Source organism: Alexandromys fortis, unplaced genomic scaffold (genome assembly GCF_014885135.2).
Source record: "Alexandromys fortis isolate MF-2015 unplaced genomic scaffold, M_Fortis_MF-2015_v1.1 scaffold_6, whole genome shotgun sequence".
Classification (NCBI taxonomy): Eukaryota; Metazoa; Chordata; class Mammalia; order Rodentia; family Cricetidae; genus Alexandromys; species Alexandromys fortis.
This window is the reverse complement of record NW_026067902.1, coordinates 5,916,479-5,941,401: the sequence shown is the minus strand read 5'-3', so window position 1 is coordinate 5,941,401 and position 24,923 is coordinate 5,916,479.

The following is a 24,923-nucleotide window of genomic DNA, read 5'->3' as shown; positions in this document are numbered from 1 at the left end:
TCCCTTGAGCTATGATTTTTCTGTGGATAGCAATATTCACTAAGCCTCTTCTACATTGGCATATGTTAATTCAAAACCAGTTGACTCTGTGCAGCTAGGTCATGATACCTCTGCTCTGGTTCAAAATACACTATTTCTGATTTCCTGTAGCTTTACAGCTATGTTTTGCATTCCCACCTAACTATGGTCTTATACGATGGCATCTTCAGATACAAAGTTAATTTGTTTTGTTTTCGTTTTTATCTCTTTTTTTACCCCACTAACTAAATTGAATTTGCCTGGGAAATAATAGCTTTGCTTCAATTCTTAAGGAAATGGGTTATAAGTATCCTTATTTTGTTTTAGTTAAGAGTATTGGTTTCTAATATAATATATCTTATCACCCATTATAGCAAAGAAAGGAAGTTGGTCTTAAGTATTGGCATTTTATGATAACTATCAAAAACACTGAACATGTTTATAAAGAAATACAGCCTAAAACATCATAAATGAAGATCTGAAATTCCATGTGTGCAATTAAATAGATAGATATTAATACAAAGAAGGGAAAACATTTGTGCTTTTTATAATCTGTTATTCCTATATGCCTCTTGTAAGAATTCCAACACAAAAGGAATTTTCTTCTATTTCTGGTCTTGCTGACAGCATTGCTCCACTTATTTCTCAGGTTTTAATTCTGTTTTCTCTCCTCATCTTAGAGCTCATCCCATCCTCTCCTGTCTCACCAACAACACACAACCCCTTGGTCTAGAGATGTTCAGAAACACCATCCTGCTCTTGGCTTAGCCAGAAGATTTACCCACGTGCCATGGCACACCAGCATCCCTTTCTGGAGGTGCCAGAAATGCAGAGTGCAGGACCAAAATCCCTTGCTGTTTCATTGCCTTGTAAGAATCAGCCAAACGAGGCAGGAGAGATGGTTCAGCCACTCAGAATGTGTGCTGTTCTTCTAGAAGATGTGACTTCTGCACCCAGGACCCTCACCAGCTCACACACACACACACACACACACACACACACACACACACTCTCTCTCTCTCTCTTTCTCTCTCTCTCTCTCGAATAAAATACATTTATAAACAAAAAAGTATGTTCCAACTGTGAAGATTCTCTTCACAGTGCACTTCCAAGTAAGAAAACTAGAGTGTTTTTACTCAAAAGGAATGTGGAAATAGCTGAGAAAAAGAAGGTTTGGCTAAAGCTTGAAATACAGTCAGGGATATTCTAGTGTCTTCTACAGCATGAGGTGTGAAGCATCTTTCCTGTTTTTCTTATCATGTAAGGAACTGTATATATCACAAAGTCCCATTCTTTCAGACACAGAAATGTGAGCTCTCAGTAGAGTTCATAATATGATAGAGCGCATGCATTTTTTCTCATGTCTGGAAACACCTTTCGTGTATGTATCTGCTCGAATGGATGCACAGCCAGTGGGGGTCAGTGGGGAACCTTAGCTGTAGTCTTCAGGCACTGCCCTCCTTGTTGTTGGAGGCAGGGTTTCTCCAGGGAGACTTAGCACCTCTGCTGGTCTGATGACCACTGTGCATGAGGGTCCCTTCCACCTCTTTTCCTTGCCCCAAAGTCACAAATATGCACAACCACATTCTTCTTTCTGCTGAGTGCTGGTGACCAAACTCAAGTCCTCAAACATTTCTCAGACTGCACTAGCTTCCCGTCCCCTCAAGTTCCAAAACACGTTTAACATCTCATTCTCATGGTCCTCCTAGGAATAATTCTCCCTTTTAAAGTGCATACTATTTTTTATTCAATTAAATAACATTTCTTCTATGACAATTTCTTCAAATCTAATGAGAAAACAATGTTTTGTTTCTAATATAACATTCATGTTAGTCTGACTATCACTATTAATCATTTCTTAATTGTCATATTTATCAAATTGCAAATTCTTAAAAAATCAATTTCTCTTATTTGCACATCAGTGGTATCTATTGAAGAACCCTGTTTGTTGGGACTATACTGAATACTTTAAGTCAAATCTATTCATATATGCATATGAATAAATGTATGTTTTGTATATATGCATACCTTGGTGAGTGTATATATACAGATACACATGTGTATGTAAAGGTGACATAACTTTAGGTTAAGGGGACTTTGGTCTCCTGCCTGTGTGATAGGATTTACCCAAGCAGCAGCAGTGAAGGCTTCATTCATATACCCTGTGGTCAGGAACGGCACTATGATTTCATTCTAAAGAAAAAGTAAATATTTAGTAGGAAAAACAGTTGTTGCTATATTTACATAACTATAGAGAGTTCCTTCATTTATTAGCAAATATTTATGGAACACTTACTGTGTTCACTGAATCCTCTCTGTACCCACATCCCAGCCATCAGTGTTTACTCTGTGTTTATAGCAACGAAATATTTGAATAAGAAACTATGAAAACACCCAAGAGTAATAGATTGATATCATTTATCTGTGCATTATAAAGTTTTGGCACTAAAAATAATTTCACAGATGTACATTTTAAAGGAGTGTATAATTTAATTTTAGTGAAGTGCACGACATACAAAATAGTTTATGTACTGTGACCATCTGATAAAATTTAAATGTTTACATAATTGTAGAAAAATGGTTATTGGTATTTATTTGGGGATACTGTAAATGTCATATCTATATTTTGTATTATCTCTAATGGTATGCAAATCAGTGATGAATTAAAAAATGTTTTGAAACATAGGAAACATTGTTAGAAGTAGGATATTTGTGGCTAATCATAGATAATCCCCACCTTTAAATAATAAATTATGCATAAAAATTTGGTTTCATATTTGTTATATCCCTTAAACATTTTATCAGCTTATTTTACATAAGGAAAATACAAGGTTTTTGAATTATGTACATCCTTTGACTCGTTGACATCTCTAAAGGCTCCTTTAGCAAATGCACAAGACACAACATTCATTTCATGACCTGAGACAGTAAAGTTAAAAGCAATGCAATATCCACCCACTAAGGAATTGGTTAGACATAATCCACAGAATGCAATGCTTTGTAGCAGCACATACAGAATGTGGCTGTTCCATAGAACCATGCAAAGGTAAAAAAAGGAAGGCAAGATACAAAATGATATGTGCATATGGACAGATTTATTAACATGTTTTCACACGTTTGGGTGGCATAAAAAAAACCTGTGGTTTTTACAAGAGTAAGGCAAGGGGATTTCCTGTTTTTCATTTTGTATCACATATACGTTTTGCACTAGGCTCCCGTTTTCATGTCTTATGTTTAAATCCTATTTGGAAAAGAATACGATGCGTAAAGACTGTTGCTCCCGCTGATGAGACGTGAGATGCAGCACCTAGCTTTTGTAAGATACGTCTGCAGTCCTCTGAACCCCTAGAATTATTTCAAAGTGAAAATTGAAAAATTCCTCCAGACTTCATTAGGCTTTTGGGACCTGGTTTCTTAGAACTCATTTTAACTTCCAGGAAGAGACGTGTGAAAACAGTAATATGAAGTCAGGAGGTATTTCAAGAAGTAGGTCCGTTGAGATGGCCTTTGGGATTAGGAGGGAAAACAAGTGTTGAATTAAGATGGCAGGAGGTGGCAGACAGTGGGGAAAGAGAGGAACCCTAAGCTTTCATGTGGGAAGGAGACAAAAAATTGGGGTCAAGTAGAGCTGGCGGGAAAGATTCATGCGAGTTCAATTCCAACTGGGCTGAAGAAATTGCTTGCTGTATTCTCCACGATGCTTTTCTGTCATCTCTCTTACTGCAGTGCAGACAGGGCTAAGCAGAAATAAAAGAGCATTATTTATTGGATAAAATTCCAAAAGCGGCTGCAGCCCAGAAACCATGTGACCTTACGGACGCTGTCAGTGTCTGGCAGTCATGAACGGCAGTCGGCTGTGAAATCACCTTCAACTCTGGGCTGCAATTAGAGCCCAGAGTTAGTTTTTAGTGTTTATTTTTTTTTTTCAGTCTTCGGCTGCTGAACGTATGGACGAAGCCGTTTTTACAACACCTTTCACGTTTCTCGTGTTTAGTTCTTTTTCTCCCTTGCTAGATTGAATTTAAGGGTCACTCAAGTCAGCAGCCACTGACCTTTGCCCTCTTAATCGTTCTCACCATTAATACTTGACCCTAAAAGCTATGTATACAATAAAGCGTATTTATTGGTGCGGAGGGAAGGGTAGAGCAGAAACAATGCGGGTTGAGTGATTATTTGTTTTGCCATGCTGTGCACAAGCTAGGAATGCTCGCACAGTCCCCTCTCTGGAATGAAACTGGCCTGGCCGCCTTTTCTATGTCTTGAGTGGAACAAGAGGACAAAGTGACATTTGCAGGTAGCACTAAGAACGACACCCTCACTTACCTTAGTCACCTTCACAGCTGTCTGCCCTGAAGTCTTTGGATACGAAATAGAATGTCCATAGCATGTATATGTCCTTTACAGAAGAAAAAAAAATGCCCACAGCAACTTTGTTTTCAAGAATTAGGGCGGTCGAGGTTTTTATAGAATCATTTGGGGTTTTGTGAGATGCCTCTCATCTTCCAATGAATCTCAAGGATGGAGTTTCCAGGTCTGAAAACTTTGGTCTTCTGTTCCCGAAGATTCTCATGGTAGCTTGGGCAAACCTGGGCTTTTATTTGTTCCCTTTGCTTTCTTTCCTTTTTAGTGCACACAGTTTTTGGATTATTATTACTTATTATTATTATTATTTTGTATTTGCACTGTAAATTAAAAGCTGTTCACTTAAAATAAAACTGTGCTGCACAAAGTGATTCATTTCCTGTGAACAACTTAGAGAACATCCATGATGCCCATTGGGTCTTACAGCTACAGAAGATATCGCCTTCAACAGGCCATGAGTATGGGCCTAGATGCATGAAATAGTGTGCCATTAACTAGTGTTTAAACACACACAGATTTTGAAAAAAAAAAAAAGGGCAAAGTTCATTATTAAATTACACTCAGAATCAACCTTTAGAAGTTGGGGGAGTGACTAAACAAAATCTTTTCTGAGGCCTGGGATAATTATTTTGGCAATATTCAAAGTATCCAGAAGGAATGCATAGTGATTAAGGCAAAGAATTTCTCTTGGTCACAGATTGACAGAGAGACCAGGGCTTATAAAAGACTCTATTTCCTCCATTAATTGTGTCCGTGTGGAGTTGTAACCAAGTAGCTGAAACAAATAAAACTTAAGTAATATTATTTCCTTTCAAAATATTTCATTTAATTTGTGGAAGAAGTTTGAACTCATTAAGCAGGCCCAGTACCTCCTGCATCCCAGGGCCCATTCACCACATCCTCCTGCTAGAACATTCCACCAGTGCAGTCTATGGCACCCCCAGGCTTCTTTGTGTGGAGGGTCTTTAGCTGCTCCTTCATTTGGGTGGGGAGGCGGAAAGGCAAGCAGAGCCTGCAGATGGCCCCGCCCACGGGCATCCACTTCCCTGCTTCTCCCTTGTCTATGCAGTCTGAAAAAGCCTTCTTTCCCCCATGCCTTCAGACTCACTCCAAATATGATTCCTAGTACTTTGAGGAGGGCTTCTAGTGCAAGTATGATTTGGTTTGATGGGAGAGGGTCTTTATCCACCCCCACCCCTGGTACATAGAAGCAGAAAAATCATGGCCTGGCGCAGGACAAGTTGCGGAAACTGGAAAGATGTGTCGTGTGTGTAAGAGAAGTGCTGGAGTTCTTTCTTCCGTTGGTTTAGTGGCGTACAAAACAGTGCAGCAAGATAAGCAAGGAGGCTTGCAGGTGACCCTCTCAGATCTCTGTGCACAGCGAAGTTGTTTCCGGCCTTTCCTCCAGGCCTTTCCCAACTTCAGTGCCCGTCTCAGGAATTGTTGATCACTGCTCTCCTTGTAGTGAGCTCAGCGAGGCACCAGGGGATGAAACTGGCTTTAGTTTATACTTAGCAAGTGAGATTTCTAACAGCACCCCCTGCACTGTAGAGCTCAGGGGTCAAGATGAGCACTCATTTGAGACTGCTGGGTAAAGCAAGCTAAGAAACCTTCAGGGGGTCCAGTCCCTTTGGGTCCTGCAGAGTCTAGCTGGAGATTAAGGAAGTATTTCTTAAAGATCCATATGCCTATTTTTCTGCTCATCAAAATGTCAAGATAGTGACCTTCCTTCCTTCCTTCTTCTTTCTTTCTTTCTTTCTTTCTTTCTTTCTTTCTTTCTTTCTTTCTTTCTTTCTTTCTTTCTTTCTTTCTTTCTTTCTTTCTTTCTCCTGCACATGGTGGCCAAGAGAGAGCAAAACCCACTATGCTTCTCCCATGGTCTGACAGAGTCATTTACATCTGAGACTACCCCCAGAGTGAAGAGTTTGAATTTCTATGAGCCAGGATTTTCCACTGAGCAGAGGCAAGCTTCAGTTTGTCTGTTTTTCGGCAGAAGAGCAGAATAAGGGAACAGCCCTGCTTGGTAGATGCCTCCTCAAGGTCAGGGGACCAAGGGACCTAAAAGTGGCTTTGACTCTTCAATGAGAATCATTTCTAAGTTTCTCTTTTGAACATACATAGCCATGACATGTTCATTCCATATGACAGCACATACTGAATGAACCAAACTTTAAGATAGAATTCTTTTACTCTTTGTGGTAACATTATTACAGGGAAAGAGGCTTATCTATACGGCCAAGATTTTTTTTTTTGAGACAGGATTTCTCTCTATAGCTTTGTACTCTGTCGTGGACCTCTCTCTGTAGACTAGGCTAGCCTCGGATTCACAGAGATTTGCCTACCTCTGTCTCCTAAGTGCTGGAATTAAAGGCATGCGCCACCATTGTCCAAATAAGAATTTTTAAAAATAAAATAATAAAATAATGAACCAAAAGTGTTTACTTTTATTATCACATGTGGAATGTTTCAAGGAATGACCAAGACAGCATGGTGGGTCAGCCTGAAATACTAAACCTTGAAAGATAGGAAGAGGGTCAAAAGTTCCAGGCCACCCTTGGCTATGTAAGAAGTTCAAGACTAGCTTGGGCTACATATGGAACTTTATCTTACATTCCAAACCCTAACAACAACAACAAATAGAAAAATGTCAAAGAATATTTATCATTAATTCTTTTCTTAAAATGTGAATAACTGAGCCCGGCAGTGGTGTCACGTGCCTTTAATCCCAGCACTTGGGAAGCAGATACAGGTAGATCTCTGAGTTCAAGACCAGCCTGGTTTACAGAGTGAGCTTTGTGACAGCCAGGGCTACACAGAGAAACCCTGTCTCAGAGGAAAAAAAAAAAAAAAGATGACTTTCTGTGTAAAGACACTTGCTGACAAGGCTGATGACCTGAATTTGAAGGTGAGGACTGCTCTCTCAACTTGCCCTCTGACCTGCTCCATATCACTGTCCCCCCACCACACAATAAATTAATAAGTGTAGTAATAACATGAAATATATACAATATAAGCTTACTGCTCTATGTTTACAGCACAGTGATGTTGCGGTACAGGACCATCCTGTGCAGCTCTCAGTCCAATGTACGTCTGAGCCTCTTCATCATTTCCAAACCCAATGCCGATAACCACACAATGACTGAGACCTTGTTTCCTTTTCCCTTAGCCCCTGGAAAGCACCATCCGAATCTGCGTCTGCGGCTTTAATTGTTTCTCATCTAAGGTGAATGGCTCACACAGGGTTTTCCTTTCCCGCTCGCTGACTTCGCCGTGTTTTCCAGGCTTGTTCATCTTATAGTACACTCAGGTTTTTATTCTCTTGTGAAAAAAGAAAAGCCTTGTTTGCTTTTTTTCAGCTGACTTCCCTGTTCATAGAAATGTGGGTTCTTTCCACCTCTGAATGATTGTGAATGTCCTGGGCTGCTGTGGGAATCGACGCAAGTATCCCACATCAGACGATCAAACATCCGTGTCTCCATTGTTTTGCATATTTGCACAGGGAAGGAATTTCTCTGTTGCAGGGTCAATTTATGTTCATCTCATTCAAGAGTCATCCAGTGACAACACAGAGTGTATCTCTTCATATTTCTACAGAATGCAGAAGGTTTTCCATATTCTGTAGCTACTTACTATTTTCTCATTACTTCATAGCATTAATCTTAAAAGACATGATGGGCACCTAACTGTAGTTTTGATTGGCATGTCTTAGTACAGTGCTCATGGCAAGAATCCCAATTTCCTTGAAAACGTGTTCACTGTACTCTAAGATATGTATATATATATGTGTGTGTGTGTATGTATACACACATATATATGTATAGATATATCGCACACATATGTATATATATATCAAGAACTATATGAAGTTAAGTTAAAATTTACTTTCCGCCACATTTTCTGTTCTCAGTTAAAAGGACAAAGAGAACAATCCACAAGCAACATAAAAAGAAATTGACCCTTTCCTGGCTTTTTCAATCATTTCTAGAATGTTCTAGCATGTAGAGAATAGTGATTTGCACTAACCCAAGTATAGATGCAGCACTTAGTAACTAACTCTTGACCTCCAAGGCAGCATGCCTGGGTGGGAGGGAATGGTAGTCCTGCCTCTTTCAGCCAAGCATAATTTTGGCTTGCTAACCTCTCCCGCCCTCAGCCTGCTCATCTGAAGTTTGGAGTAACCCTGATCAGACTGTTGTGAGGGTTAAGTGAAGCAATGCAGGGAAGTGTTTTGTAGATTCCCAGACTAAAGGACTGGTTTGGGCGAATATTCTGATTAGTGGATGAAGTTTGGAGACCCCTCCACGGGACTTTTGTCTCAGTTTGCAGATGGAAAGTGTTGCTTGGATTTTTACCAATGTGTTTCTGGTTGTTCATCAAAGTCCTTAGAGTCTAAGAAATGGAAAAGTAATTTCACAATTCTGAGTGGTATACATTAAAATAAAGAAATTATAGTTTGGGGTTACAAAACTTATGTGATTTTTTTAAACAAATTAGCATGACATATCTACATGGTACATATAAACACAATGACATTGTTAGACTTCACTTGGTGATAACGCTAACAGAGTCACTTTGCAGGCTGTAATGGATGGGAAGTTTATGTTAGAGGACGTTTCTGGATGTGGAGCAAATAAAGTTCCGAGTAAATGTGTATTGTTTGACATTAGCCAGCCATGTAAGGGCTGAAGCAAGACCTTGAACCCATGAGAAATTCCCCTGTGTCAAGTTCAGGAAAACAAAGCCATTCTTGGTCTATGTACACATATTTACAAACCATTGAACACCTTTACAAAAGCTAGCTATAGTAAATCCTCTAACTGGGTCTTTCCAGCCCACCTGCTTACAGACACCTCCTCTGGAGGAGAGCTAACTCCTCCCACCGTCCTATGCATAATAAGCAAGCTGGGGTTCCAGGTTGTTCTGTGGCAGCGGGTGCCACTCCATCCGAGAACACAGAAATTAAATGAGCCCAGCCACTCTTTCTGTAACAGTGTCTGTCCTTTTGTCATTCCCTTGATGCCCCTAGTAAGGTTCCAAAGACCAAGCTGTGCTGGATGTGTACCTAGAAACTTTTTCTGCCTTCTCCCCATTATGGATAGAAAGTTCTAGAAACCAAAATAGTCTGCGACTTCATAGAACACATCTGGGCTTGGCTTCTTTAGTTCAATCGTAGTTTATCTGTATCTGTTTTCATCGTGCAGGCAATGAGATAAATACTGGGAAGGAGTAGAGCGACAGATGGAAACTATTTATGATTGAAAACAATGTGTTTAGGCCTGGAGAAATGCATTGAAGTCAGTGTGTGACTCTAAGCAGCACCACTCGTTCTGATGCCTTTTGTATATTAAATACAAACACGTAGAAGAGAATCCGCCATATGTGCAAGCACACGTAGATATGTGGTGCTCAATCATCTTGTTTTAAAGTGTTGCTCTCTCCATCCCCCCATCCCTTGTCCCTTTTCTTTCTTAAGTTTTCTTCTTCCTCCTTCTCCTCCTCCGCATTTAGCTATTCTTTTATGAACTATCTAGGCCACGTCAGAGTTTATTATCTTTAGTTAAAGGTGGTTGTCGGAGTAAAGAGCAAAGAGCAAGGGCCCTTATCTCCACGCCGTTTAACAGCGCGTGTAAACACACAGGGCACCAGCAGAAATGTCCCAGATGGAATTAGCGCAGCAGTCAAAACGCTACAGATCATGCTGTCCTCATGGCATTTATTCATTTTTGCATGATGAATGGATGCAAGAAGTGATCATTAGGGAACATAATGGTCTCTGATGATGTATTTATGACACGGAGAGATGTCATGTGATGAAGTGTTTACAACATGTAATGAGGTTGTGTAACAATCTCTTTACAGCCCGCAATTACATCGACTAATTCCTTATAAAAATCCTCAGCAATGTGCTGTTCGCGTGCATGTACTTGATATCCAGCACTTTCGTAAGGAGCGCCTCTGCGCTGCGGAATCAAGCAGCCTGTGTGACTCAGTGCTCTGCTTCCTATCCAAGGCCTATAAAAGATCCTGGGTGTTTAGTTAGTAGACTCCAAGAATTGCCTCTTATTGGAGGTGACAGGGTCACTAATATAAGGCATATGTGTTGCTATTCTCATGAGGTGGAGCACTTGAGGGTGCTTTTACACCTGTGATAACCATCTTGCTATATATTCCCTGACATCGGGAGTGATTGATGTTTGTACCAGATTCTCCTCTTGAGCATTTCCCCCTCCCCCGAACCTTTTGCCTTATTTTGCTAGTTAGTGAAGAACATAACGTAAAGGCTGCAGAATAGTAAAACCAGGACAGAAAATATCTCTCTCATGAAGTCATGAATATAGTATATTATATGTGACTGGGGATGGGATAAAAGCTAGGGGACAAGAGATGCTAAGTGCTTGCATTGATCTGGCAAAACCCAAATGTGGGCTCTTTGATACAATGAGGAAAATCTGGACCCATGCTGCAGATGGCCAGAGACCAGGACACATAAGTACCATCCACCTAACTCTCACCACAGCGTGTGTGAGCAGCTGTCATGAGTCCTAATCTTAAAGAAATGAATGGGTGCTAAGACCAACAAAAATATTAGGCAAGCCTGCTAAGGAGTAATGACATAGTATGTTCAAATATTTAGGTTTGTAAAAATTTAAATAATTACATTGTGGAAACTGATTTAAGAGTGGATGAGCTATATAAAATTAGTTGACATTTCATCATATTGAAACATGCGTGCTTGCTTTTTTCAGACTAGCATATATAACATAGGACCTTAGTATCACATGAGATTTGCTAATCCATTGCAATTAGATGAATTGGCAGGGGGTGACGTTGACCTGGTAGCCCAAATTTATCTCATTTACACACTTTATAATTCCAGAAAAGTTTATGTAACTTATCTCGACTGAACTTTATGGTATAGGAACTGGGAAAAAATGTGCTGCTTCTTCAGAGGTAGAAAATAAAAAGAAAAATGAATAGTTAAATGTTTGCTCCAAAGCCTTCAAATGAACGATTGGGAATGTCCTGAACTTTGCATCCCTGAAATGGATACTGAGAGCAATCTCCAGCCCATAGACTGGAAGACGCACCAGATGACTTCTGGCCAACCTAGCAAACCAGGTAGACACTCAACTCCAACTTCACACAGGCAGATGGTAGCCCAGGAAGTGTGGCGGATTGTTTTCCCTTTTAGTAGCTCACAGACCAGTGTCATCAGTGCACCAGCAAGTCGGCAGACTTTTGGACGAAAACCAGCAACCAAACTAGAGTAGTTCTAGAGCAGTTGACAATGCATGTCCCTTAGTAGAACAAATTACACACCACAGAAACATTAGCCCTATCGCTTGATTTTTAGTGGAACTGCTATACCATCACTTACTTCAATGGAATCAGTGATGTGACTGTGGTTTTAGATGACAATGATCCTACTCCTGTATGGATGCTGGTGTACTCTGGCCCTGGACTTCCAAGGAACCTCAGAAGAATGCTACACGGGGAGGAGCAAATAGGTTTGAACAGATAAATCGGAACTGAAAGATATCAAGGTCCTGGGCACTGACACATTAGGCAATTTAGTTGAAATGCTGAGGTCATTATTTCACCTGGTGTCTGTTTGGGAGATAATCTTAAATCTTTTCCTTTGGACAGCTCTAAGAAGTATGCAAGCAAAACCATACAGAAAGGATGATGTTTGACCACCAGTGATCCCCATGATTCTGTTATTGTGATATATTTTGTGTTTCATGCACCTCGTTTCTGAGTTATGCACTTTTTCTTTATTTTTGAGATTATAATTACAAACTTTCTCCCCTCCACACTCTCCTTCAAATTCATTGTTAATGCATGCATATAAGTACCTGCATGAATATTCCTAAATATAACCTACTTGTTCCATATAATGTTATGTGTTGAATATTAAATGAGAGGTCAATTCCAGTAGCATCTTAAGAAAAGTGTTGTTATGTCTTAAGTAGAGACAGAAGGGATGCGGGGCTCCACATTTTGATTGGATTTTGTTGCTATGGACAAATGGGATAGCAACAGTTATCTATCATTTGCTAAAATTAAACAGGCATTTGAACATTTAGTTTCTTTTTATTGACAAGCAGTAAAACAAAATGAAGTCCATTGTAGAGATTGATTGCCTAAGCAGGCAGATTGGTGTGGAGTGGAGGAGACACAAAGTTCAAGTGGAATTTGTGGTTAACGAGGCAACTGAAGGAAAAGGTTCTGACAAGTTCATATCCTTAGACAATACCTTATTTCCTGCTGATGCCACAGAAGTTTCTTCCCGATTTTCAATGCGATCTTAAATTTGTGCTTCATTTGCTATTCATATTTCAAGGACAATCGTTGAAAAATTCTTCCTTTCACTTTTATTAGATTATAAGGCATTTTAAAAAATCTACTTGACATTGACATTTTTAAAAATAGTGTTTTATTAACTTTTTTAGGATTTAGTATAATGTATTTGATAATTTTTAATTCTTCCCGTAATTTCTCCAAGATTTTATCCCTTATCTCTGTCCACTAAATTAATATTCATGATCTCTCTCTCTCTCTCTCTCTCTCTCTCTCTCTCTCTCTCTCTCTCTGTCTTTTTCTCTCTTTCAACCAATAGAGTCCAGTTCCTGTTGGCTCACTACTCCTGTGCATGGGTCTTGAGCTGCAGTGTGGTGGAGCGTGGTGGATATGCCAGGAGCCACAACATTAAAGAAAACTGACTTTCCTATTCCCAGCAAAAATCGAGTACTAATTGATCCTATGCTCGGAGTGAGATTTTATACCTACCTCCCCTCTTTCATGTTAGATTTTTTTTTTCTGGCTTGATCTGGTACCATCCTTAGCATGCTGTCACAATCACTGAGTCCATGTACACATCTGCTCAGATGTATCTGGAATACGCCATTTCCTTGACTTGGAACAAGTGTGGTCCCATTTTTAATGTGGGAATTGCAAATCTTTCCCATGTAACCTTACCCATAGAGCATCAGTTAGAGAGTGGAAGAAACGAAGACAAATCCAGCCCCTTGAAGTGGGAATATTGTCAAAGGATTAGAACTTAATCTGCTCCAAAACTTGGCTGAGTATTTGTTCACTTAAAAGGGGATGAAAATTTAATTAAAAATAAAAAAAAACACTAAAAACTCAGTATTCCAGAACTAGGGTTTGTATTGCCATTCCACTTTTAGTGAGAATAATATAGAACAAGATATACTCATTGTCTTTAAGAAAACCCAGTGGCAAAATGAAAACTCAACAACCCTGTCATTTCCTTGAAGAATCCAGCTGGTCTTTCCAGGGTAGAAACAGTCAGAGTCAGCTGTGTGCTTCCATGTGACCCCAGTTAGATATCTGATAACCCTCCCCTGCCAGGACCTTTAGTTCAGCTTGCAGCATTTTACAGTTCCAGAAAATGGCATAATTATAATGCTTTGACATACAAAGTTTTTTTTAAATTATCTTACTTTATGTCAATTTGTGTTGTCATCTCCTTCTTATAGATGAATAATGAATATAGATGGTCTTTGAAAAGCTAAGAAACTTCCTGTAAGATACATAATTGGCTAATGATAAACAGGAATGAGTCTATTTATTAAGGAAATTTCTAGTGTATCTTATTGTGAACATACATTAAAATATGCACCCATCTTTTATTCTGCATTATTTGTTCTTGTTTATTTTTCTATTACTATCCTTCCTGAAAAATGCCTCTTTCAGAACAGAAGAAAGCAGAGCTGTTTTGGATAGAATGTTTGCACTACTGTAAAAGGTAGATGAGAACCCAGACACTGAAGGTAATTAAATGTCTAACACTGGCGCAGAGAAGGGATATTCTTCCCTCCCTTGTACCTGATTTAGCAACATCTCCCAACAACAGGGAATGGCCTCTCATCGCTACCTGCTGAAGATGAGGCATGGTGAATGGAAGATGGGCTGGAGGGCATCCAGATCACTGACCAGCCAGTCCCAAGACCAGAAGTGAAACGAAACCTTCTAGGTTCAAAGGTCTGCTCTTCCACTCGTCACCAGGCTCAGGGTAATTGCTGCAAAGAAAATAAGATCGCCATCAAGCACACAGATTAAGTATTTATAATTTCAAACTCAGTGAACGACGAAAGCAAAACCAAAACAAAAGACCAGGATCCAGAGTTGGGGTAGCAACAGATTTTACAATTGATTAATTTTTAGTTTAAATCTCCCATGGTAGATTTACTTTTAATTAATTTTTCAAGAGTTTTCTGTTCTGTACAACATGTTTTGATGCTCCTCGCCCCTTCTTACCTAACTTTTCCCAGATTGACCCACTTCCTACCCACCTAAATTTGTGCCTCCTCCTCTGTCTATAGTGGAAATTATAATTGACCTTAATAATAAAAATCCGGAGTCAGATATTAGGGGAAGAAGCTGAAAGAGCAGAGAAACAGAGCAGCCAGCACTAGTTCTTACAGCTATGAAATCCTCAGACCGAATGGGGGTATCCTGTCTCTACAAGTCCTCAGACTGAATCCTGAGCTCCTGTCTCCTCCCACCCTATGTTCCTCTCTCTGCCCAGCTGTATCACTTCCTGCCTCCACCTCCCTAGTGCTGGGACTAAAGGTGTGAGTCACCACTGCCTGGCCTCTATGGCTAACTAGTGTGGCTCGCTGCACACTCTGATTTTCAGGCAAGCTTTATTTGTTAAAGCACAAAGAAAATATCACCACATCCTCCTCCTCCTTCTTTAAATCCTTCAAGATTAATTTGTGTTGGCCAAATATTCTTGGATGTGTGGTCTACCAGTAGAATGTTGTCAGCTTCTCTGGGTTACACTCTCAGAGAAAACTGTCTGCCCCTCTCCCAGCAGCCAACAATTGGCAAGATCTCCACAGCTAGGGGTGAGTTTTTGTACCCAGCTCCCTTTCCATGCTGAGATTTGGTCTGGCTTGGGTTTGCACAGGCTTCAGGCATGCAATCGCGGTGAGTTCCTATGTACAGCTGCCCTGATGTATCCAGAGGATGTTTCCTTGTGGTCATTGACTGCATTTGGGTCTTGCAATCTTTCTGACCCCTCTTCATTAATAATCCCTGAGCCCTGGGAGATATATATGTTCTCTTTAGGGCCGGGAATTCTGTAGTCACCTATTCTCTGTACTTTGACTGGTTTGTGGGGCTCTGTGTTAATCATAATCTAGCGCAAAGAGAAGCTTCTTAGAGGAGGCTAGTGGTAGGCTCACTTGAGGGCGTGTGCCCAGTCTAGCCACAAGTTCTTGGTCTGATAATGGTTCGAGGTATTGAGTTTTTCTTGTGGATACAGACTGAAATCCCATCAGAAAGTGGTTGCTTGTTTCCATGATGCTCATGCCACCACTGTGCCAGGGGACACATCTTGCCTGGCCAGTTGTTGTTGTAGCTGACAGGGTTCATAGCTGGGCATGGTGGGTGGTTATTTTTCTCCTTTGGTATTTTTACATGGTACCTTCAATCACTAATGAGAACTAATCAGCATGGATGAAACTTCTAGTTCTGCACCAGCTTGATTTCTTCACCTTCTATGACTCAAGCATTTGGTATCTTTATCTATTGGGTCTTATTCTCAAGTTCTTTCCACAACCAATTATAATGATAAAGTCTATAAAATTTGGATCCTGGGGAAGAACAAATAACACTAAATAATTTTTTGAAAAAGACACATGGAAACCCACTGCTTTAGAAGCTTCCATATATATGAGGGTCTTTATGGGAAAGGTAAATATATATATATACATGTATATGTATATATATATATACACACACACATATATGACATTACCTCATATATATAGTTAGTTAAAAGGGAGTTACCTTATAATAGGGCAACAACCCTACTAGGCCACAGAGGCTAACACATAAAAATCCCAGTGCTAGAAATAGGTTATTTCTTTTGCAGTTGTTGGCCAGTAATTTCCCAAGGACTTCGCCAAACATTTTATATAGTAGATTTTTAAGATTAACGTTTATTTGAGTGGGGACATGAAAGTGTTGCTATCATATTTATTGCCCATCAGTTTCTGAAAATAGTTGGACAGATGTCAGGAGTTTTGCAAGGCAGTGGAGGCAAGCTTGGCTTGAAATTATCCTCCAGTGTAGTTATTACTTTTCAGAAAGTGTATTATAATCGGGGAACAAACGCAAAGAGTACAGCATTGCAGCATAAAAGGGACCATGTCTCACTTTGCAAAGGCTTTATTGCAATAATTATTAGACTTATTGTAATCAATAAAATATGTGAGCCAAGTTTATAAAAATGCCAATTTCCCATTGCAGAATTTCCTCTAGAAATCATAATTTTTAATTAAAACCTAAGTGAAAGAGTTGCCTTGGAGATAACAGTAAATGTGTGAGGTTGAGTAAAGCATACGACTTTAGAAAAATCAAGACGGGCTTAGGATGGCATGGTTTCAACTTTTTTCTATATCCCCTGGGTAGTAATTTACTTTCTAGGAAAATGAAATCTTGAAATGGCCTGGAAAATGTCGGGGTCCAGCCGTGACGAAATTCACATGTTCAAGGGTAGAAGTGTGAGGATTAGAATTATTAAGCAAAAGGAGCAGAGATATGAGAGAAGTTAGAGACAGAAACACAGAACAGCATTGGGAGGGACATTCAGTGAATACTGAACCGCTTGCTTTTATTTTTCACATGCTTATACACTTCACTCCATACAGGGAGGGAGGAGGCAACAGACTTCATTAACATGATATAAGGAAAAGGCTTGAATTCTCCAACTTTTGGACCAGGTGGAGAGGATCCACCCCTAAACCCAAAATTCTAATTAATCATACCCTAGGTCAGGATCATCGTTTGGTTGTAGCCAATCCTGTTGTCAACAACTTTGAAAGAGTAAGCTCAAACTCTCTGACCTTTAGTCAAGGTGAAAGTGGCTCACATTTGTGGGCCCTCACAGGAAAGATTAAACAAGATCATGATGGGCAGAAAGCTCTGGTGAGATTTGCTTTCCTGTTTCCATCAAGAGCATTCAGGTACAGGTGATACTATGGTTGCTTTCCTGAATGTGTAATAGGAGGAAACAGGTCTCTGACTGTTTCTGTGGACATAATCTACAAGCACAAATTCAGCAGAAATTGTCATGGAATGTTGAGTCCTCATAGACTTAAAAAGCTGAGCTGGAAACGCAACTGATGAAAACAATAACATTCACTGTCAGCGTGCAGATCAGACCTTTGCAGTTCTGTGTGATATGTAAATTGGGGAAAACACTCTGATTCTCTTCCCTAACTTCTTCAAGGACTTCGCAATGGGGATTTGTCGCTCTCCTCTTTGAGATAGAAGTCTATTTCTCTCCATCCTGAGTTGATCTCATGCTTGGTTTGGGTCAAAAGAGCTCAATGAAAAACACCATGAAATGCCGATTCTAAACCAAAGCTACCTGGGACCTTTGGTAGAACCTTGCCCAACTACATTAATTAAACCTAATCTAGGCTCTTAGAAGATAAGAGACCCGCATTGAACAGAGGTGAATTTTCAATTATCAGGTCGATGTTTACCATCTAGTTCCTAGCCAACTGACTAGTTTGTCAGAGACAAATAGTCAACCAATCACTTATAGTGACTTAGCACTGTACGTAATACTGGACTCTAAGGGGGTTAAACCACTAAAGTCTGGTAAGAGATTGTTTCACAGAAAAAATCTGTTGAGGGGCTAAGTGGTTGCTTAAGTTGGTCAAGTGCTTGCACTGGTCATGTCCAAACACGAGGCTCTAAGTTCATTCTCCATACCCACATGAAAAGCTGGGTATAAACTCAGCACTGGGGAGTCAGGGAAAGAAGGGTCTTTAAGGTGCACTGGCTAGCCCACCCAGTCAGACCAGCAAACTCCAGGTTCCAGTAAGAGGCCTTATCTCAGAAATTAAGGTGGTAGATGGACAGGTTCTTAGGAACAACACACAAGGTTGTTCCTAACAACACTCTGGCCTTCACATGCACATAGATGCATATGTACCGGTACATACATAAAACATGTGTGCCGCCACCTCATTATATGACTTCATTGTTGTCAGGCATGACATTCACATTAACATATATACATTAAATGAAATTTTGTGATCTGGAATAATAATGCCCATGCTGAGAGTCAAAGAAGACCATCTAACAAAAAACCAGCACCAGGCATGAGAAGCCGTCTTCTTAGTTGCTGGTTCGTGTGGTCCAAGAGACTCCCCAAACAGCAGCACATGCTATTGCTCTTGCCCTTAGTTTCTCACCAGGGGTGGAAGGTAAGGCCCTGTTACTGAAGACACCATGCACTTCAGCCTCAGGTCCCAGGGGTCTCTGATCTGGGATTGACCTGAATGCCCCCTCAATGAGGACAAGTTAGCATGGTACCAGAGGTTGTTGTGCAAACTTCCAAAGGAGGACAGCAGCCAAGTAGACTGAGATATTCTTATTTTTCAGATCTTGAATATTCTGAGGAGTCAGACAGGGATGTTGGTGTGTATAGACAATCTTCCAGAGTCTAGGAGCAAGAGAGTGTATCAACACTGTTCTTAGAAAAGTCTTGTGTGCGGTGGAGGTATGTTTATGTGTGCATCTGTGATGGAAGTGTATAGATGTGTGTGTACATGCATGAGAAAATGAGTGGAGAAGGTCTTGTGCCCTGATTTATCACTCTGTGCCTCATAACTGTGAGATAACATCTCTCACTGAATCTGGACCTAAGGTATTAAACAGAAAACTCCAATATTCCTCTGCCTTCAATCTCCCAACCCTTTTATGAACTCTAGAGATTTGAACCCAGGTCCTCATGCTTACATAGCAAATGCTCTTACTCACTGAGTCATCTTCCGGGCTCAGAAAATTGAATTAAAAGTCTGGATGGGAAACCATAGATGCCTCATAAAATTAATACAGTGAGGCATGACCAGCTTGGAAAATGAAATAGAATTGCCAAGAACAGACAGAAACGAAGAGGAATAGAAAATGTAAGAGCAGGCTCCCAGGAAGGGAAAGTGTGATTTACTACACTGAATGTTCCAGGGGTAGTTGTACATGCATGCTTGTATAGCTCGCAAATGAAAGGGTTTTTTTTTTTTAATTTTGCATTGGCTACCACTTAAAAGCTTAGTAATGCCTATGATAGAGTACAACTTGGATAATACTCATGGTGGACAAACAACAGGATTGTATTCTTTGAAATAATGGTGGAGAAAATGTCTTATTTTCTAGTAGTTTGGACTCTATTTTATACGAAAACTTGAGAAGAAAATCCGCAACCTTATGTATTCTGACTTCTCCACTAAGAAGGCTTCTGAATGCGCCTCTAAAAATTCCAACTTCTTTAATAAAATTTCCCATTTTACATAAGGACCATTAAAGGAAATCCATCATTGTCCTATGTTTCTTTAGATATTTGCAAAGACTTTTTTTTTTTTTGTATGAGGTAGAAATTTGGAGATGGTGGTGGTGGTTGGTGGTTCAATGGCCTTAAGTTCTGTGGCTATTCTTCCAACAAAAGGGTCACATTAGACTTCCCCAGAGAAAGCTGCAGCTAACGCTTCCCGTGTAAAACTCATTAAATATGAAATCTCTCTTACAAATCAACATCTTGTTAATTGGGTATAAAAACACAGGAAACAAAGCTTATTTGATTTACCACCAGGTTTATATGAGGTAATGTAGCAGCAAGAGGGATTTGGGATCTTTCAACTCAAACTTCACTTCAAGCAGTTCAGAGAATTTCCTTCTCCACTGTGAAATTTTGCGTCACCCAAGTAAAGGGGAAATAGTTTATATTGACAGCTTTACATAATTGTATAATGTGCCTGGGGGCAATTCAGTCATTTTTATTCTCACTCTGCTCTCCTTAGGACTATCATACAGGAGGGTTTATAGTCTGAGCATCAACACAGAGTCCTGTTTAACCACCAAGGCTTGGAATAGAAGCTGCTTTAATGATAATTTAATAATGTAGCATTATAATCTTTTAGCGTGCTTTGACTTAAATCAAATACTATTTGTTAACTGTTCTATTATCTCTAGTTTTAGACAGCATTTTTTTTTCTATTCTAGAATCTCAATTTCACTTTCAGGTGAACATTTTATATTGCATATTATCTCTCTCTACATATATAGCTTTATCCCAAACTAATATGTACATACTATTAATTTGACAAAGTCAGTAGTTTCTGCACTCTGACTTTTAATAGCTAATGCTTTTGACAGGGTAGATGGACCTTATAATGTAAGGTATTTCAAATTCCATATGTCAAAGGGACATCATAGAGATGCCTATAGAAAATAGATAGACATGAAATATAAACATTCTTATTCTGGTTGGCTGAATAAACTACACACTGAGAGATTTCATTGCATCTAGTATGAAAACTTGAACTATTAAAGACCCAGAAACACAAGCAGTGAGGACATTAAAACAACTGGTTTGGGCATCACCACATAGAGCAACTGTTAGCTCAAATGCAATAGTGCACTCCGTAGCAGAGGATATCTGAGTGCCTGACCACCGTTTAAAATCATTTCAGCTACCTAATGAAAAACACGATTCGGAACATTAGCATCTAGGCAAAGAACTAACAAAACTTCTGTTCCTTGGCAAAGCAAAAACCATCATGCTAGCACACAAGCCTATGAAGTCAGAGGCCTCCCATAGCCAGCTGCAATACTTGGTAAGCAATTATGTTTACCTTATTAGAAGAAAGATTGCCTTTCTGATTAGATGTGATGGGAGTGTTGTGCAATAAATATGAAGAGTTGACTCAAAGATAAATGTCAGTCTTCTCTCTCTCTCTCTCTCTCTCTCTCTCTCTCTCTCTTTCTGTCTCTCTCTCTCTGTCTCTGCCTGTCTGTCTGTCTCTCTCTCTTCCTTTTTCTCAATATTAAGGGACCACAGGCTTCTCTGGGTTTCTTCTAAAGGTAATTTCAGCTTGCTTACTGTCTAAGGTATCTTGGGATGACTGTATTTCATGGAGTTCTGGAGACATTATGGTGCCTGAGCCTTGATGTGTAATGCTCAGGTTTAATTCCCCTCGGAGAGTTTGGATGCCCTGGTGATTGTAATTGCTGCTCATGACTGAAGGGCGGCAAAGTCCCAGTGAACAATTCCTTCATTGTCTCCTTCACATCTGGGTTAATGTTTCTTTCTTGGAGAGCTCTGTACCACTCTGTGCTTTGCTTCTTGCCACAAGATAGCAGTGCCAATTTCCCTGTGTTTACTTGACAGTCTGGAGGCTGAGGCATCAGTACTAGCCACAAATTAATGGAATTCTTTCCAGCTTGCGATGTTTGCGGAGAGTCAAACAATAAGCCAAAAATGCTGCACTGTTTTGGTTGCTTTTTGTCTTAATTATGTGCCATTCTGAGAGATGATGTAAACACAATTACTAGTTGAAATGACCATGACATTTAAGATATTTCAAGGAAATAGATGGAACTCTTATGGAAATCCATGGGTCAAAAAAAAGTTCATTGTTGCGTGAAGCCAGAGGGTACATCATATACAAGAGAGCATTAAGAAGGGAAAGTACAAGTGTTCACATTAAACAACATAGGACTGAGGTCAAGGTCTGAAGTCTGGAGTCCACTTTCCTTCTTAGGTTTATGAAATGCCTGTGTTTTCGGAGCTAATCACATGGTTTCAGCTTCAGAGGTATTGGAAGAGGACAAGGCTGGAGAGACTCTATGGCAGGCCATTATGGTCTGTCTTCAAATAGATAGAATCAAATGCCCTATTACTGGATCATTTAAGCATGGAGCTTCTGAAGAATCCTCCTATTTTGTTGCAAGCATCAAAGAAATATAAAATACCCAGGAACCTGAGGTCATCAACAGTCCAGAGAAAGAGTCAACCCCTTTGGCTGCCAAGAAAGACTTCTTGGAGTGGTAACTTTCAACTCCTGTGTCTTAAAAGTTTTCAATGACTTACTTTCTACCTTCTCACTTATTGGAAGTTCCAGTGTCTTTGTAGCAATGAGGAGATCTTAAATTAATTAACTCTCAGTTCACTTCTTTGAATCAGTAAACCCCTTTTTCAGTCTGGTAGAGTACAACACAATTTGTGATTCTTTACAATAGAATAGTGGTCTACTATTCGGTCTTTCCTTTAGAACTGCCAGTTAAAGTTGGCCTAAATCAGCCTCCGTATCTTGAGTTTATAGGCAGCATCCAGTAGCCTAATTTGGTATGTAAGTAAATTGCCGCCACTCTTAAGAGGGTACTATTTTTATTGGTATTTATTAGCTGTGCAATTAATGGGTTTCATTTTAACATTTCCAAACAAGCCTAGAATGGTTTTGATCGCATTTCCCCATTACTCTTTAAATTCCCTCCGCACATTTCCTTCTCATTTTACATCCAGCAGTTCCTTTTCTGCTTTCAGGCTTTTTTATTTTTTAGCCCCAAATTAAGAAGAGGAAACTATGAGATACTTGTTTTTATGAGGCAGGCTCATTTCTTTCAACAGGATGATGCTCAATACCATCAATTTTCTTGTAAGTGACCTAATTTTATTTTGTTGTTTTTCGAGACAGGGTCTCTCTATGCAGCCTTGATGGTCTTAGAACTTGCTATGTAGACCAGGATGTAAAATAATATTCCATTTTTCCTTGGCCATTCTTGCAACATTTGTTGTTTTTAGCTCTACAGAGGTATTGGAAGACAACCAGGCTAGTGGAAGGGATACGGCAGGCCACCAAAGTCCCTCTTGAAATAGAGGTTGAATAAAGAAACTTATCAGCTGACTAATTGTTGATAAAGGTAAGATAGGGTCCCTGTAGTTTTGATTTGTGGTTCCATGAAGGCAAAAGTTAATGAATATTTTCTCATATATTTATTAGTCCTTTGAGTATTTTTTCTCTTGAGAATCACGTGACCATTGGATATTTACTGACTGAGTTATTTTTCATTTCTGTGTTTAATTTTTGAGTTTCTTATGCATTCTGGGCATAAGTGCCAGAGGAACACATGACAGCGATTTTCCCTTGCTCTTCAGGCTCTCATTTCACTGGGCAGGTTGTTTGGCTGTGAAGACAACCTTTAGTTCACTTCCCGCCCCATTTATTATTTCATCAGCGAATGGAGTCATATTCAGGAAGTAATTGCTTGTTATATCTTGAAGTATTTCCCCACATTTTCCTGCAGCAGCTTTATAGGATCAAGTTTTCCATTTAGATTTTTGTTCCTCTTTTCCTTCTTCTTGTGCAGTGCGAGAGATAAAGATATAGTTTCAGTCCTTGACATGTGGATTTTCAGTTTTCCAAACCATTTGTCCAAGCAATTATTTACTGTCCAGAGTATGTTCTTGTGATTTTCTTCAAGAATAACATGGCTGTGTCCTTACGGGCTTCTTTCTAGATCTTCAGTTCCATTGGTCTGCTTTGTACTACCATCATGCTGTTCTTGTTACTATGCCTCTGTAGTAAAGTTTGAAATAAAGTGTTGTGAATCCCCCAGTATTGATCAGGGATGTTTCAGCTGTTGGGGAACTTCTGTGTTTCCATAAGCACATTTGATAGCAAATAGCTGGGTATCTAAGCTTCATTCAGTCAATAATCACCAGCTGCTCAACTGAACACACCGTGTCCTTACAAAGCAAATGCCACCTACAAGTAATCAAACTCACTCTGTATTTCATTATTTCTTCCATCTCTAAAAAGTGGCCCAAATTGCTTGTTGACCCTCCAATGTTGCTTGACAAGTGAATTATTATTGTTTATTCCAAATACATTCTTCTAAATTTATTTTCTCTATTGCTTTTAGTTTAATATTTGGAAAAATGTTGAGGCCAAGGACCACATCAAGAAATTGAATTTAATCATTTTAAAGTAAGGTGTAGTTATGTGTGAATATCTATCATCTTTTCATATGATTGTCATGTTTGTCAAAAACTAAAACTTATTATGAAAGAGAACCTGAAAAAAACTGAAATGCAGGTCAATTTTTAAAAAGGTTTTGGTCTTAATTTTATATTATTTTCTTTTGCCCATTTTCATACACTTTCTCAAAAAGTACCTTTCTCTTTAAGAAATTTCTCACAGTTTTAATTTTAAAATGTAATTACATTGTTTAAACTGAGATATACACACATATATAGAAATACATATATAGCTATATGTATTTGGAATGCAAAGCAAAATACTACACAATGTTATTAATTGGGATTAAATCACCAAACAATAATATTACGAAGTATTCATTGCAGTTATTTTAAGAAATCATTAATTATTTAAAAAATTATTTTATATAATTACTTTCCATAAAAAGATATAAGCTATTTATGTGATACAACAAAGTAAAACAATTTGAAAGTAGAGAATACACATTAAATTGTTCCAAAATGTACATACCAGCAGTCTCAGGATTGCCCTTAAGCTCCTGCCTTTTTTCTTTTACTGCCCTTGGTTGAGGAGGGAGACAGAAAGCAGTCCTTGACTTCATGAAAAACGGGACATCCGGAAAGCATAGATGCATCATTTTTTAGCAGGAGAAAATAATCGCCGTGTAATAAATAGTTCAAGGCAAGAAAGAAGAGCAAATTCAAGGCAAGGATTGGG